The sequence below is a fragment of the Phyllobates terribilis genome, unplaced genomic scaffold, assembly GCF_046119375.1.
Source record: "Phyllobates terribilis strain yellow unplaced genomic scaffold, ASM4611937v1 Scaffold_5__5_contigs__length_657084704, whole genome shotgun sequence".
Lineage (NCBI taxonomy): Eukaryota > Metazoa > Chordata > Amphibia > Anura > Dendrobatidae > Phyllobates > Phyllobates terribilis.
In genome coordinates, this window is record NW_027362765.1 from 96,090,810 (window position 1) to 96,105,419 (window position 14,610).

The 14,610-nt window shown below is 43.2% G+C and overlaps 1 long non-coding RNA gene across 2 annotated transcripts in view; it reads right to left on the reverse strand.

The window, feature by feature from the left end:
* Positions 1–14,610, reverse strand: part of LOC141272181 (uncharacterized) — a 57,897-nt gene that overhangs the window by 1,098 nt on the left and 42,189 nt on the right. Inside the window, exons 2-3 of one of the 2 annotated variants that reach the window (XR_012321986.1) lie at positions 315–465; positions 46–202 (exon numbers count right to left, since the gene is read on the reverse strand). This is a non-coding gene — a long non-coding RNA (uncharacterized lncRNA). The remainder of the gene's footprint in view (positions 1–45; positions 203–314; positions 466–14,610) is intronic. The other variant, XR_012321987.1, reaches the window with a different exon arrangement.

The window sequence follows — 14,610 nt, forward strand, 5'->3', positions numbered from 1 at the left end:
GTAGTGAGGAGGGACAAGGAAGGGGGAGATAAGTACCATACTCACCTGTTTGACGTCTTTGTACAAGGTCACCAAATAGGTGGGCGCTCAATCAGAGGAATCCTGGCACTCTGCTGCAGCAGTGGGTGACTGATGATGGCACCTGCTTTGTGGCACACTAGGGCGACTTGAAAAAGTGAAGTTGGGGGAACATCCATACCTCCTGAGAAAAAAAACAAAAGGCAAAAATGGGAAAAAAAAGTTCAAATCAATTCTATAAGTCTTTGCAGTTGAGTCACGCACTGACCGAGGTGGCGAAAAATATGTTAAATCACCTAATAATCTCAAAGGATGTAATATTCCATATGTTAGGTTCTGTGGAAAGGACAGCAGGACGTATTTCTTCCTTACATCAACATCTTGAGAGTAGAATATTGGAGCAATACCCAATATATATGAAAGAGAAGTGGGAGGGAGATTCGGACCCTATGGAGGAAGAAAATTGGTGAGATATACCTGACAGAACCCCACAAAGTTGAAGATGAAATGATCTCAAAGGCCTGAAGTTAAAGATGACACATTTCCTTTGTATTTTAGGCAAAAAAAATATATTGTCATTTTTTACTTTTTAAAAATTACATAAAGGAAAATGGTCCAATGCACAAGTTTGGGCACCCTTGGAGATTTGTGTGCCCAGATAACTTTGACCAATGTTCCAGACCTTAATTAGCCTGTTAGGGTTATAGCTTGTACACTATCGTCTTTAGGAAAGGCCAGATGTTGCAAATTTCCCAGCTTTATAAAAAGCCAGCCTCCTCTAACTTTGTGCCAAAAAACAGCAGCCATGGGCTCTTCTAAGCAGCTGCCTAGCACTCTGAAAATGAAAATGGTGGAGGCCCAAAAAGCAGGAGAAGGCTATAAGAAGATAGCAAAGCGTTTTCAAGTTTTCCTTTCCTCAGTTCGAAATGTAATTAAGAAATGGCAGTTAACAGGAACCGTGGAGGTCAAGATAAGGTCTGGGAGACCAAGCAAAATTTCAGTGAGAACTGCTCGTAGGATTGCTAGAGAGGCAAATCAGAAACCCCGCTTGACTGCAAAAGACCTTCAGAAAGATTAAGCAGATTCTGGAGTTGTGGTACATTGTTCTACTGTTCAGAGACACCTGAACAAATATGACTTTCATGGAAGAGTCATCAGAAGAAAACCTCTCCTGCATCCTCACTATAAAATTCAGCGTCAGAAGTATGCAAAAGAACATCTAAACAAGCCTGATGCAGTTTGGAAACAAGTCCCGTGGACCAATGAGGTTAAAATATAACTCTTTGGCCACAATGATCAAAGGTATGTGTGGAGAAAAAAAGGGCACAGAATTTCAGGAAAAGAACATCTGGCCAGCCATTAAGCATTGGGGTGGATCAATCACACTTTGGGGATGTGTTGCAACCAATGGTACGGGGAACATTTCACGGGTAGAGGGAAGAATGAATTCAATGAAATTTCAACAAATTCTTGATTCAAACATAACACCATCTGTAAAAAAAGCTGAAGTTGAGAAGAAGACGGCTTCTACAAATGGATAATAATCCTAAACACACATCAAAAGCCACAATGGACTACCTCAAAAGGCGCAAGCTGAAGGTTTTACAATGGCCCTCACAGTCCCCTGATCCGATCATCATTGAAAATCTGTGGCTAGACCTCAAAATAGCAGTGCATGCAAGACGACCCAGGAATCTCACAGAACCGGAAGAATTTTCCAAGGAAGAATGGATGAAAATCCTTCTTGGCTGACTACAAAAAAACGTTTACAATCTGTGATACTTTCAAAAGGGGGTGCTACTAGGTACTAACCATTCAGGGTGCCCAAACTTTTGCAGCGGCCCATTTTTCTTTTTGTAATTTTTAAAATGAAAAAGATGAAAAAAATATATATATAAATATATATATAGTACAGACCAAAAGTTTGGACACACCTCATTTAAATATTTTTCTGTATTTTCATGACTATGAAAATTGTACATTCACACTGAAGGCATCAAAACTATGAATTAACACATGTGGAATTATATACTTAACAAAAAAGTGTGAAACAACTGATAATATGTCTTATATTCTAGATTCTTCAAAGTAGCCACCTTTTTGCTTTGATGACTGCTTTGCACACTCTTGGCATTCTCTTTAATAATATAATTTTCATGAGGGGTGCCCAAACTTTTACATGCCACTGTAAGACACCTATGTTTTTACATAGTGCAGATTTGCTCCACATGATGTGGTCTTGTCCCTCCCTGGAAAGCTTTTGGGTGGTGGTGGTTACGGATAAATAGCATCTATTGTGTGAATGTTGATCTTTGTATGTGTTTTGGGATATGTTGAAGACCTTCTTACTTCTGAACCACATAAAACAAAACAGCAGTAGCGCATATTTTATATGTGGCCTGAAGGCTTATCGCACTACATTGGATACGGGAGCTTCCACCTACCAAACCAGAATTTGTTAACAAGGTCAATTGGCTTATTTCAATGGCAAACTGTATTCATCGTAAAGGACATACAGTAGGAAAATATGAGGCTTTGTGGGCTCGATTGGTCAGGACTTGCCACTTTTCATCTTGTTAGAGATCGTATGCTTTTTAGTTAAGATCCTCCTTTTTAATATTGAAAAAGAATATCTTACTATCTCTGGCTCAATGGAATGATGTAAGAACAATATGACAGCAGTGATCTCCCAAGCCCTTATGTGTGTAGTCATTTTCTTGTTTATAAGATTGTTTTCTCAGATGTGGTGAAACCTTATGTCTCATTGGGGGTTTGAGATGGGCTGTTGGGGTTGATTTGTTGTATTGTTGTCTTATACTATTAAAATTCAATAAAAATATTTGAACAATTGAAAAAATTTAAAAAAGTGCATCATAACTATTAGGCTATGTTCACACATTGCGTATATGCTGCGTTTTTTTTCTGCAGGCAAAACTTTCTCTCAACAGTAGAAAAAAGCTGCTTACAAAAAGCAGGTTTTTCTGCATTTTTCAGGATCCCAAAGTTCAGCTTTGCTTCCACCCCAGAAGCATGAACACAGGTCACCAATGCAAGACATATGTGAAACCATAAAACCATTTTTAGAAAAAGGGGCAATTTGATCAAATTATTTAGTGGAAAAAGATTTTTATGTCTGGAAAAATAGTGACTATTCTGAACAAAAAAGTTCATATGAGTTCATGAAAAAATACACAATTACAAAGGTAACAGCGGGGGGAGGGGAATTGGTCAGTAATAGTTTACCTAAGACATTGGCAGAATGTTGAGTTTGTAGGACACTGTTTACTTTCACACTTTGGTCAGCACTTGAGTTGATCAGGTATTGTTTAATTTCACGCCTTGGTTGGCCACTGTTTACTTTACACACATCACTAATTTAATTAAACTGTACTAATCCTAACTGTCATCTCATGTGAGGAAACCAAGACATTATGGTTTAAACTTGGGATAATCACAAAGATAAATGGTTTCACAGTTTCACATACTGTTGTGCCAGCTTTTTTTTCCACTAAAAATTCAGCCAAACCTGATACCTGCGTTTTTTGCACTTACTCCGTGCTTTCTATGAAAAAACACTGAAAGAAGTGACAAGCTGTAGTTTTCAAAAATGCAGCAGTTTTCCAATTTAGTCAGGAAAAAACCCAATGTGTGTGTCTGAGATTTCGGAAATGTCATAGCTTTTGCCGGTACTGTAAAATGCAGCTTTTAATTTGCCTAAATTTGCATAAAAATGCAACGTGTGAACTTAGCCTAAGGCTACATTCCCACAATGAGCTTTTTTTTTTGATTTTGCAGATTTTCTGCACCCATTATTTAAATTAGGTTACTTGCGTTTTTGTGTGCTTTTTTTAAACATACATTTTTATTGCATTTTTGATGCTGCGTATTTTGGCTCTCTTTTTTTTCTGTCATGCTTTAAATACAGCTTGATACTTCCTGGTATTTAGCTTTGGCAAAGCTTTATTGACATATTAAGGTGTGGATTACATGCATTTTTGTTGTGTGTCCACCTAAGAAACTCATTTACAACGCATGTGCCTTTTTTTACCTGTAGTTTTTTTTTCGCACCTAATGAAAGTATGGGGAAATTCCGCACAGAAAACTCAGCGTATCCGCAAGAGAAATTGACATGCTGCGGATTTGAAATGGGTGAGTTTACGCTGCGTTTAAAAGAAGCACAATGGGCATGAGATTTCTATAAATCCATCCACTTTGCTGGAACTGTAAGACATGGCAAAAAAACGCAACAAAAGCTCATGGTTGAAATGTAGCCATAGGCTGCAGTCAGACTGCCATATTAGGCTATGTTCACACATTGCATTTTTGATGCGTTTTTTTTTATGCAAATTTGCAGCTGCGTTTTACAGTAGAAGCAAAGTCTATGAGATTCCAGAAATCTCATGCACACATCTTGTTTTTTTTTTGTTCAGAATTTTGTGCTTTGCATGTTTTTTTTGCAAAATAGAGCATGTCACGTCTTTCAGCGGTTTTTCACCCATTGGAAGTAATGGGTGGTGAAAAAAAACACTGAAAAAAACGCACCAAAAACACAGGTGGCAGGGGTTTTTTTTAGCGTTTTTCCAGCTTTTTTTTGTGCCAAAACCAGATTGAAATTTTTTTTTCACTGAACTTTATGTACATGTAAAGAGACAAAAGGACAGTGAAAAAAACGCACCAAAAAAACAAGCAAAATGGCAAGAAAAATCCTGAACAAACCTGACAAGAGATCAGGTTTTGCTGCAGAAAAAAATATGCAGCAAAAACACAAAGAGTGAACATAGCTTATCTCACTGCTAGGATCACATTGCATCACAATCTTTGGACTGGCCGTCAGCTATCCTGACCTGAGCGTGACAGCTGCATAGAAATATACGCTGTCATGCTCAATGGCCAGTCCAAAGATTGCGATTCCATCCTCGCTCAAGTAATACGGCAGTCTGACTGCACCCTTAAAGTGATGTCTGCCTCCTAAGGCTAAAATTGATTAACTCCGTGTCTAAAGGCCCCATCACACTAAGCGAGATCGCTGCTGAGTCACAAGTTTTGTGATGCAACAGCGACCTCAGTAGCGATCTCGCTACGTTTGACTCTTAGCAGCGACCAGGCCCCTGCTGTGAGATCGCTGGTCGTGTCAGAATGGCCTGGACCATTTTTTGATCGTTGAGGTCCCGCTGGGTAGCATGCATCGGTGTGTTTGACATCTTACCAACGACCTTGTTGACAACTCAGACACAGAAACACATAGGCGTGCATCGTTATACAGATCATTACGGGTCGCCGCATCGTTGCTGCGTCGTTGGGAAGATCTGATTGTTTGACATCTCAGCAGGGACCACATAGCGACGCAGCAACGATCCCTGACAGGTCGTATCGTTGTCGGGATCGCTGTAGCGTCGCTTAGTGTGACGGGGCCCTAAGGAGAGGGTATAGCTCACCGGCTGGAACTAACACTTTGTACCCATTGTGAAACTTCCTAGCGGCAGGGCCTATATCCATGATGCTATATTCCCCTGTGCTATTAACGAGAAAAGTTGCAGTCCAAAATTTGTGACCCTTCTAGTAATGAAGGGACCGAGGGTTCTTGTTTTTTCCTGCACAGTGCCGTTCCTGGCCCATGCTACTACAACACTGTAACATAGCTTTGTCTCGTTTTGCACTATTCCAGTTGAACAGGTTTGAGTTGCAGTACTAGAAACGGCCTATTGACAAGAGTGGAGCTGTTTCTGTTCTTATACAATAATTTTAAACAACCTTTTTGATCTGTGATTCCATTGCCCTTTACACCCATCAGGGTGTTTTTTGCACATGATTGATAAAACGATCTGCAGTTAGCCTGAGCAGTATAGGTCACTTTTGGCATCACATAGCAGTGAGGAATGATGGCAGATTGGTGAATTGGATTCATGATTAGATCGGATGCATCCTTTCACACTAAGTGGTGTCTTTAGCTGAATTTGGTAAATGGCATAATTGTTCTGATTGAGCCTGGAAATTAGTTTGTTTCCTTTGGAGCAAAGAACAATTTTCCTTGCACTCAGCGATGTAGTTAACACTGCGGATAATTCTAATAAAAGCCTTAGAAGTGGCAGAGAGAGCAGCGATTTAATGGTTTTTATTGCAGATAGTGTATTCATCAAAATTATGGAAGTTTGTAGACTTCCTATGAGAGTCAGGTTCTCCTCAGGATATTAAACATGTATGGATGTGGGGAAACTTTTCAGAAGTAACACTTTGAAGGGTTGTATGAGAGCATCTGCAGTATACTAATGAATTGAGGTTCAATACCAAATGCAAGATGTGGACAAGGTTTTCTAGTACAATGGTCTCCAACCTGAGTCGACAGCTGGGGCGAAACTACAACTCCTAGCATGTCAGACACTCAACCACAGGCTTGTGTTAAAGTAGCACTCCAACAATTTTTTTTTTTTTGCACATAGAATACTTCCAGTGTGTAAGCATTATAACGGTGTTATATATTTGTATCCCTGCTTAGTTGCATACATATAATTTTAACCTTTCATGTATTCCCCAGTCTGATCATCAACCTAAGGCCACAGCCCCACTATCAGTATTTGGTCAGTATTTTTTCTCAGGAGTGGGTGATAAATGCAGAATTGGGGCACTTGTTTCTATTATACCTTTTCTTTGATTGTTCCTCACCTGGTTTTGGCTCCCACTCCTGAGAAAAAAATACTGACCAAATACTGATAGTGGGGCCGTGGCCTAACACTCATTTGCCGATTGTTTAAGTCGCAAATTATTGATGAACGAGCAAAACGCTATTTGTCGGGTGACATGATTTTTAAGCAGGTTTAAAAATCATGATTCTCGGCAGCACATCGTCCTGTGTAAACAGATGTGCTTCCGATGAAATTACATCCTATGGCCACCGAACAATTGTATTAGCGGTCGTGTATGCACATGGATGTGCGGTCGGCCGTCTTACATAGGCCATTAAATGATCGCCAATCAGCTTGCATGTAAGCTATCAACAGTCCCTTATCAACCACGAATGACCGTTCCAAATGGGATCTAATAGCAGTGATCTAGTAGGTGTATCCATACAATCATTAGCTGTTGAGATATAAAAATTCACTAAGGTCATATTCACGTGTCAGTATTTGGTCAGTATGTTGCCAAAATCAGGAGTCAAACATACAAAGAAAAACTATAATTGAAAGATTGATACCTGCTCTGTGTTTTGGAGACACTCCAGGTTTTGGCATTGAAATACTGATCAAAAATACTGATGTGTGAAAAAAGCCTTACTCACAATGCCTTTCTTTAGGATTCAGTTATTCCTATTAATGCAGCTTCAGCATGTCTCCCCTGCCTCCTGCTGTTAAGAGCTGACAGGGAGAAGCCTATCACAAGCAAAATGCAGCATAGACTTGCTGAATCATACAGTATACACAAAGTCTATACAGTGTGAATATACCTCACATAGAATACGCCGGTTTGCTATAGTGTGAAACGAGGGACTACAGTTCTGTGTCACAGATTTGCCACTATTTGTACACACTATGTCTTTTAGATGCCAAACGAGTTTCTCAAGAGGAAGCTGCGTCAGGACACGCCGGCATCTTTTCTCTTGAAGAGTCTTTTTTAGGCATCTTTTCGGTCACTTTTTTGTAGTTTTCAACGGCTGCATTTTTTATTACTTTTTTATATAAAGTAGTGGACGGCTTCCAAGCAGAAGCCGCTGAAGAATGGTCAAGTCATGTCTAAGTCTTAACAAATGTGAAGCTATTAAAAGAACTCAAGAGATTGACCATATGCACAGCAAATCTGAAAAGACGTCATGTGCCCATACTCTGACGGGACGCCGAGCAAGTGCAGTGTGGTGAAATTCTGCCCTGCTGCAAAAGCCAGAGGCATGATAGTAATCGTAGTCTTCATTAGAAAAATCATATGGCGGATAAGAAGAAATCAATATGTCAGACATTACAAAAGAAGGTCTACTGTTAAGATGAGCTTGACCCCGAGGAGTCTATGCAAGTAAAAGTATGCAACTTTTAGCCAAAATGCAGCCTAAGCCCTCACCATATTACTACCCTTGTTAACTGTAAGTAAGGAGCACCTGCCTCATGACATACCCCTCAACCCTTCGTAATGAATTATATAGTGGTTTTGCTGTAGTAGTCGTCAGCTATATTTTTATTTTTTTTATAATTTTTTTTCCTTCTTCCTTGGGAACTGAGACAGCAATTGTCATTGTTGCTATTACGGGTATGACTCGCGGCGCTGTTTCTGTACCATGTATTATAAATTGTGTCTCTCCTCAAGTCTTGTTGGGACCCCATTCTGCCCTATATTGTAAAATTCAGCAGCAGAGAAATAACTTTAGCTGCTCAAAGTGCCAGCAATGTACTTGTACATGAGCGTCTGCCGTTAACCCTCCTCATCTACTTTTACACGGTTTTTATTCGTGGACTTTGACTGTACAGATCCGTGCAACAGGCGTTGTGAGGCATGGAGCACTTCCTATGTATAGGTACAATGTGTTAGATGGATAGAAAAACAATCCTCTCTGTGCATCATGATTCTGGGGTGACAGGGTTAATGCAGAACTCACATTCCCCTTTTGTTCTGTGCTGGGTGTCTGGAGGTATGGATTTAAGCTAATGGACTGGTAGCTCGCAGGCAGTTTCCCAAAAGCGCTGACAGCTTATCAATTATTGAAGCGTGCTGTATCGCTTCTGAAAACCCGATCGGAGCTCAAGTCCAGTGAAAAGCTCTTTGTGTTCTCTTCAGATGTAAAAAAATAAGGTCATTTTGAGCATATACATAGCGCGAAGGAGGCCGGGAGCTTTCATACCTAGACATGCTGTGGATGGGTTTTATCCCGGCCACATTTGAGAACAGAGAGCAGCTTTGCATCACCTTTGCTAATGGAAGTTATGCGAGGATACTGTTTACTTTTTATGATATTTTCCTGTATTTTCTACATTTTTTTAAATTTCTTTAAAGCATTTAACAAGGTTATTTTTATTTCTTAACTTTTGTTTATGCCATTTTTTCTTACATGTTAGAGTATGCACACACGTTAAGTATTTGCAGCAGACATTTCGGCACCAAAAATGTGTCTCTTAGTAGGAAAAATAATACGTAAAATACGCTAGTTTTTGCTTGTGTTTTTTATGTGTTTTTTTCTCTCCATTCATTGAAATGGGTGAAAAATGTTGCAAAAACACTAAAAGAATTGACATGCTGCAGATCTGAAACTGCTTCAAAGCTGCTAGAAAAAAAAAAGCATGTGCACGAGATTTCAGAAATGTCATTAATTTTACTGGTAACAAGCCATCAAGTAGCATTTTAACCCTACACGACATTGCAATTTTCTGTTTTTGCTCTTCAAGATTTTTCCTCCCCTTCTTTCAAGAGCTATAACTTTTTTTTTTTTCGTGGGTTATAGTTTTGAATGACAATCATTTTACCATATACCGTATCTTTCGGACTATAAAATGCACCGGACCATAAGACGCACCTAGGTTTTAGAGAAGGAAAATAGAAATAAAAGTAAAAAATGTGGTCATGATGCACTGTTAAGGATGAGGGGGTCTGCTGCTGACACTATTATAGGGGTAAGGTTCCCCAATTTTGTTAATATCACCCATCCTGGTATATATGCCCCCCAACCTTCCTATTATACGTGGCCCTCATCCCCCATCCTGGTATGCATGGCACCCCTCATCCCCCATCCCGGTATGCATGGCACCCCAATCCCCCATCCCGGTATGCATGGCACCCCAATCCCCCATCCCGGTATGCATGGCACCCCAATCCCCCATCCCGGTATGCATGGCACCCCAATCCCCCATCCTGGTATGCATGGCACCCCTCCATCCTGGTATGCATGGCACCCCTCATCCTCATCCTGGTATGCATGGCACCCCTCATCCCAATCATGGTATGCATGGCACCCCTCATCCTTATCCTGGAATGCATGGCACCCCTGATCTCCATCCTGGTATGCAGGGCACCCCTGATCTCCATCCTGGTATGCAGGGCACCCCTCATCCTTATCCTGGTATGCATGGCACCCCTCATCCCCATCCTGGTATGCATGGCACCCCTCCATCCTGGTAAGCATGGCACCCCTCATCCTTATCCTGGTATGCATGGCACCCCTCAACCCTATCCTGGTATGTAAGGCCCCCCTCATCCTTATCCTGGTATGCATGGCACCCCCATCCCTATCCTGTTATGCAAGGTACTCCTCATCCTTATCCTGGTATGCAAGGTACCTCTCTTCCTGGTATGCATGGCCCCCCTCATCCTCATCACGCTACACACAAATCAAAATAAACACTTCTACTCACCTTTCTTCCCCCCTGCTCCAGCGCTGCGTCCTGCTCTGCTGCCAGCACTCATCTCACTGTGTGAGCCGCGCATGGCGTCACTGCCATGCGCCCTCACAAGGTGAGATGAGCTGCCGAAATAATCACTGCTCCCCACGCCGGGACTATGTGCGTGGGGAGCAGTGACCATTCATTCTCCTTAATATCCGGCACACAGTGTAGCCGCAGCGCGGCTCCTGCTGCGGCTGGGTGATCGCGTGTGCCCGCTATTAAGGAGCTTGAATATTCACCCCTCACCACTCCCATGGGCGTGGAGCAGTGAATATTAATTTTCTTTAGTAGTAAGCACAGTGTAGGCTGCAGCAGGCGGCTCCTGCCTCCTGTTCCCCGCTCCTCTGCCGCTCCCCCCACACCCACCACCAGCAACAGTATGTACAGTACAGACCAAAAGTTTGGACACACCTTCTCATTTAAAGATTTTTCTGTATTTTCTTGACTATGAAAATTGTACATTCACACTGAAGGCATCAAAACTATGACCCAGCCTCAGCCAGAAGCCTTGGCCTCAGCCACAGGCCCCAGCACAGGAACCGGCCAGGCTAAGGGCCCCAGCCAGGCACAGGCCCCTGCCCAACACAGGCTCCACAGCATCCCACCTCTTCTGCTGCAGCCGCCGGCTTCCTGAAGGACTCTGCCTCCTGTGACCCTTGCTCCACCACCCCCCAAGTAAGATACCGTACCTATTCAGACTATAAGATGGACCGCCATCTTATAAAAAATATTTTTTTTTCTATTTTCCACCCCAAAATTTGGGGTGCGTCTTATAGTCCTAAAAATACGGTAGCTGGACGCGATGATGCACAAAAAGTATTTTTCTAGCAGCCATAGCCAGAGAGAAGGATATTGCATTCAACATTGCTCTGCCTGGCACAAAGGAGATGTCCAGTATCACAATGAGTTCAAAAACTGCTCCCATAGGAAAGCAGGGAATCGGTTGTGGTAGCAGTTTCTGGCATTTCTGCGGCACCGAATCTGAGGGAAATAATACAAAAACAATGATATTTTTTGGGGGGGTACCTGAACACAATAAAATATATTTTTACATCTATTAGACAGGTTGTGACTGTTCTAAATATATAAAATGTGTGCCTTTTTGTTTTTAATTGTTTTTATGGTAAAATATGAACATTTGCTTTTACTTGACAACTTTTTGTTAACCTCCTTTTTTTTTGTCTGTCTGATACTGTGCCCAATGATGACCTTAGGCATAGTGCACATACCGTAGATTATTAACCTGTAGGCACCCCATGTGCTTCCATATGGTGCCTCCATAGGCCAATGTGTTATGGTAGGTTTTCTAAAATAATGCCATCTTAATGGAGCACTAACCAAAGAAAATTCACAAAATATCCTGTTAACCCCTTCCCACCTTGGACAATTTTTTATTTTTTCCTCCTTTTTTTCCCATAACTTTTTCTCTATCGCTTCATTGGGGGGGACAGGAAACCATGGGTGTTTGCTGCTGCCACTAGAAGGCTGACACTAGGCAGAAAAAAAGGTAACGCCTTCCCAGCCGACCACACCCACCAACCGACAGAGAGCTAACCAGTTTTTGCTCAGTGTCCAAAGTAGACAGACATTAGTCTGCATTCAGACTCATCTCTACCATCTTGTTGTGTTTTACTAATAATTTCCCTTTTTCTTTCAGATACACCCTGTTGCCTGAGTCACAAGTTGTAACAGCTCACCCTGATTTCCCACCTAGAGACCGAGAGAACAGTGTGGAAAGAGCCACATCGTATCCTCTCGTGTTTACGCGGCAGGACCCTACCCCCCTAACACATCAAGAGCATCTCGGGGCCCCCAGGCCTCTCATTTAGGGACTTCCTCCGGCATAGTGCTCCATTCCCTTCCTCTTCCTGGGGCTTGTTCACCCTGCCAATTTTTTCCCCTTAAAAAAACAAAAAACACGATACTCAACATCCCATGAGATTCTTCCTCTCGGGTGTCCCGCTCTCGTTGTTCGATCTTTTTTTCGGTTCCCACATCACCCCTCACACTCCTCCGGTGTTTCTCAGGGCCTGGGCTCAAATTTAGTCCCCGTCTTTTATTGCTGCCTTGCGCCTATCTTGGCCACGCTCCTCCAGATTTACAGCTATCTGGCATGCGCGGGCTTTCTTCCCACGCCAGGGCTGCGCCCACCACTCCTGGTTCCCCTGGGCTCCTCCATCTTGTCAAAAAGCACACTGTCGCGCTATTCTGTGGCACCCGCCCTCTCGTTGACGCTAGTGCCATCTGGCCTGAGATTGTTGTTCCCCGTTTCCTGGCAGGTTGCTTCTATTTATAATATATACGGGAGCCGCACACACACTGTCCCTATGGAGAAGGCTACAGCTCCACTAGAGATGTGCTGTAACCTGGCCTCAGCAGTACTGCCACCGCTGTCATATTCAGACGGCGTTCCTACTGGCGATAGTATGTCCGAAGCAATGTGTCATACAAAGAGTTAGTAGGTTGCCTGCTTGTTTTTTATGAGAACCGTCAATCCCGGAACCCCAGTTGCGCCCCTCACCACTATGGGGCTCCACAGGGAATACAGATATTATGCCTCATACATAACATATCCTTTGGGTTTTTTTCTATATGGCCTCACTCCTACACTCCCGGCTCCCCTGCCCCTGGCTCTAGAGCATCCAGCGGGCAGACACTACAGTACGCCCCCTTCAGTGAGGGTCGCTACTCAGCCCTACCTGTGTCTGACCCGACACCTACCGCAGCTATGGAGCGTTTATGCCGACAACTGCCTTCTACTCTGCCCACTGTCCTCAGTGAGTCAGACCCACTAGCTTCTATGACTGCAGCTATGGAGAGGTTACCTATGTCATCAACCGCCTGGTACTCTGTCCACTATCTACAGTGAGCCAGACCCATCAGCTTCTATGCGTGCCGCTATGAAGAGTTTACCTATTCCAACAACCACCTGGTACTATGTCCACTATCCACAGTGATCAGACCCGCCAACTTCCATGAACCAACATTGGTGACAGCGGTTAAAGTGGCTTGAACAATTTTTTTCACTTCATCCTCCATGTTTGTTTTTGTTGGCACCCACCTTTTCGTTTCCCGCAGAAACTGACTACCTCAAGTCTTCAACAAGCTACAGACATGGTACTACAGACAGGGTATGAGTCAGTGAACATGTCACTGATCGTCATGGAAGCAGATCCCTCTCATCCTGAAAGATCTTGTATCCTTTTTCAGTTGTCCTCGTTGTGTTCTGGTATTCTATCCACGACCATGGCTCTCAGGCTCAATGTGGCCACATCCGGTCAATCCATGACCAGTGTGCGGAACCGCCAGTTAACTCTGCACTTGCAGGATCAGCCCTCGTGCCCAGTTTCAATGCTATTGGGTTGGCAGGACTGTCTTTGTCTGCCAAGGTTTTTGCGCCAGGTTTCCCTCTGGGGTTCCTACAATGAAGTTGTCGGACTTAGCAGAGTGAATTGCCTCTGAGTCAGTAGCTATGTTTTTCTCTCTTACAGCTCTCGGCAGCTCCAACAACAGCAGGATAATATGTTGTGGGGTGGCTTAGCGCTGGATACATGTAAAGTATACACGTTTTTCCTTTCCTTTCAATGGTGGCGACATTGAAAGCTTCTCCATTCACTCTGTTCCACACTCGTTCTCTTCAAGTGACCCTCCCTTCACAATTGGAAAGGACAGTCACATTTCTGGATTGGCCCATAGTCCTCCCCCCTTGGGTAAAGCATCTCCTGACCGGCTGGAGTTCCACCCCTCATCCGTAACGTGACATCCTTTCTGCCGATCGGTGGTAGGTAATGTCCACAGGTATAGCCTCTTGGGTTGGGGAGCTTACTTCCAGGAGCTCACAGCCCAGGGCCGCTGGAAAGACCAGGAATACTCTCTTTCTATCAACCTTCTGAAGATCAGTGCCATTTTCTGAGGGCCACCCCATCTACATCCAATGGAACCACGTCACAGCCGTGGCTTTCAGCAATCACAAGGGCAGAAAACTGAGTAGGGCAGCCTTGTCAGAGGTATCCAGCATCCTGGTTTAGGCTGAACACAATGTCAGGCCTCTCGCTGCAGAATACATTTCTGGGGTCATTCTTACGGACTGACCAGGAGAGCCTGGTAACATGCCCTGGAGACTCCCAGATTGTACATGCTTTCCAGGGACCCCTCTTCCAACAGAATTCTCAATTAACGGCATGGTTGCTGAAGCCGCAGCCTTGTCGGCCGCTGGTTTCTCCGATCAGGTTATTCAAAC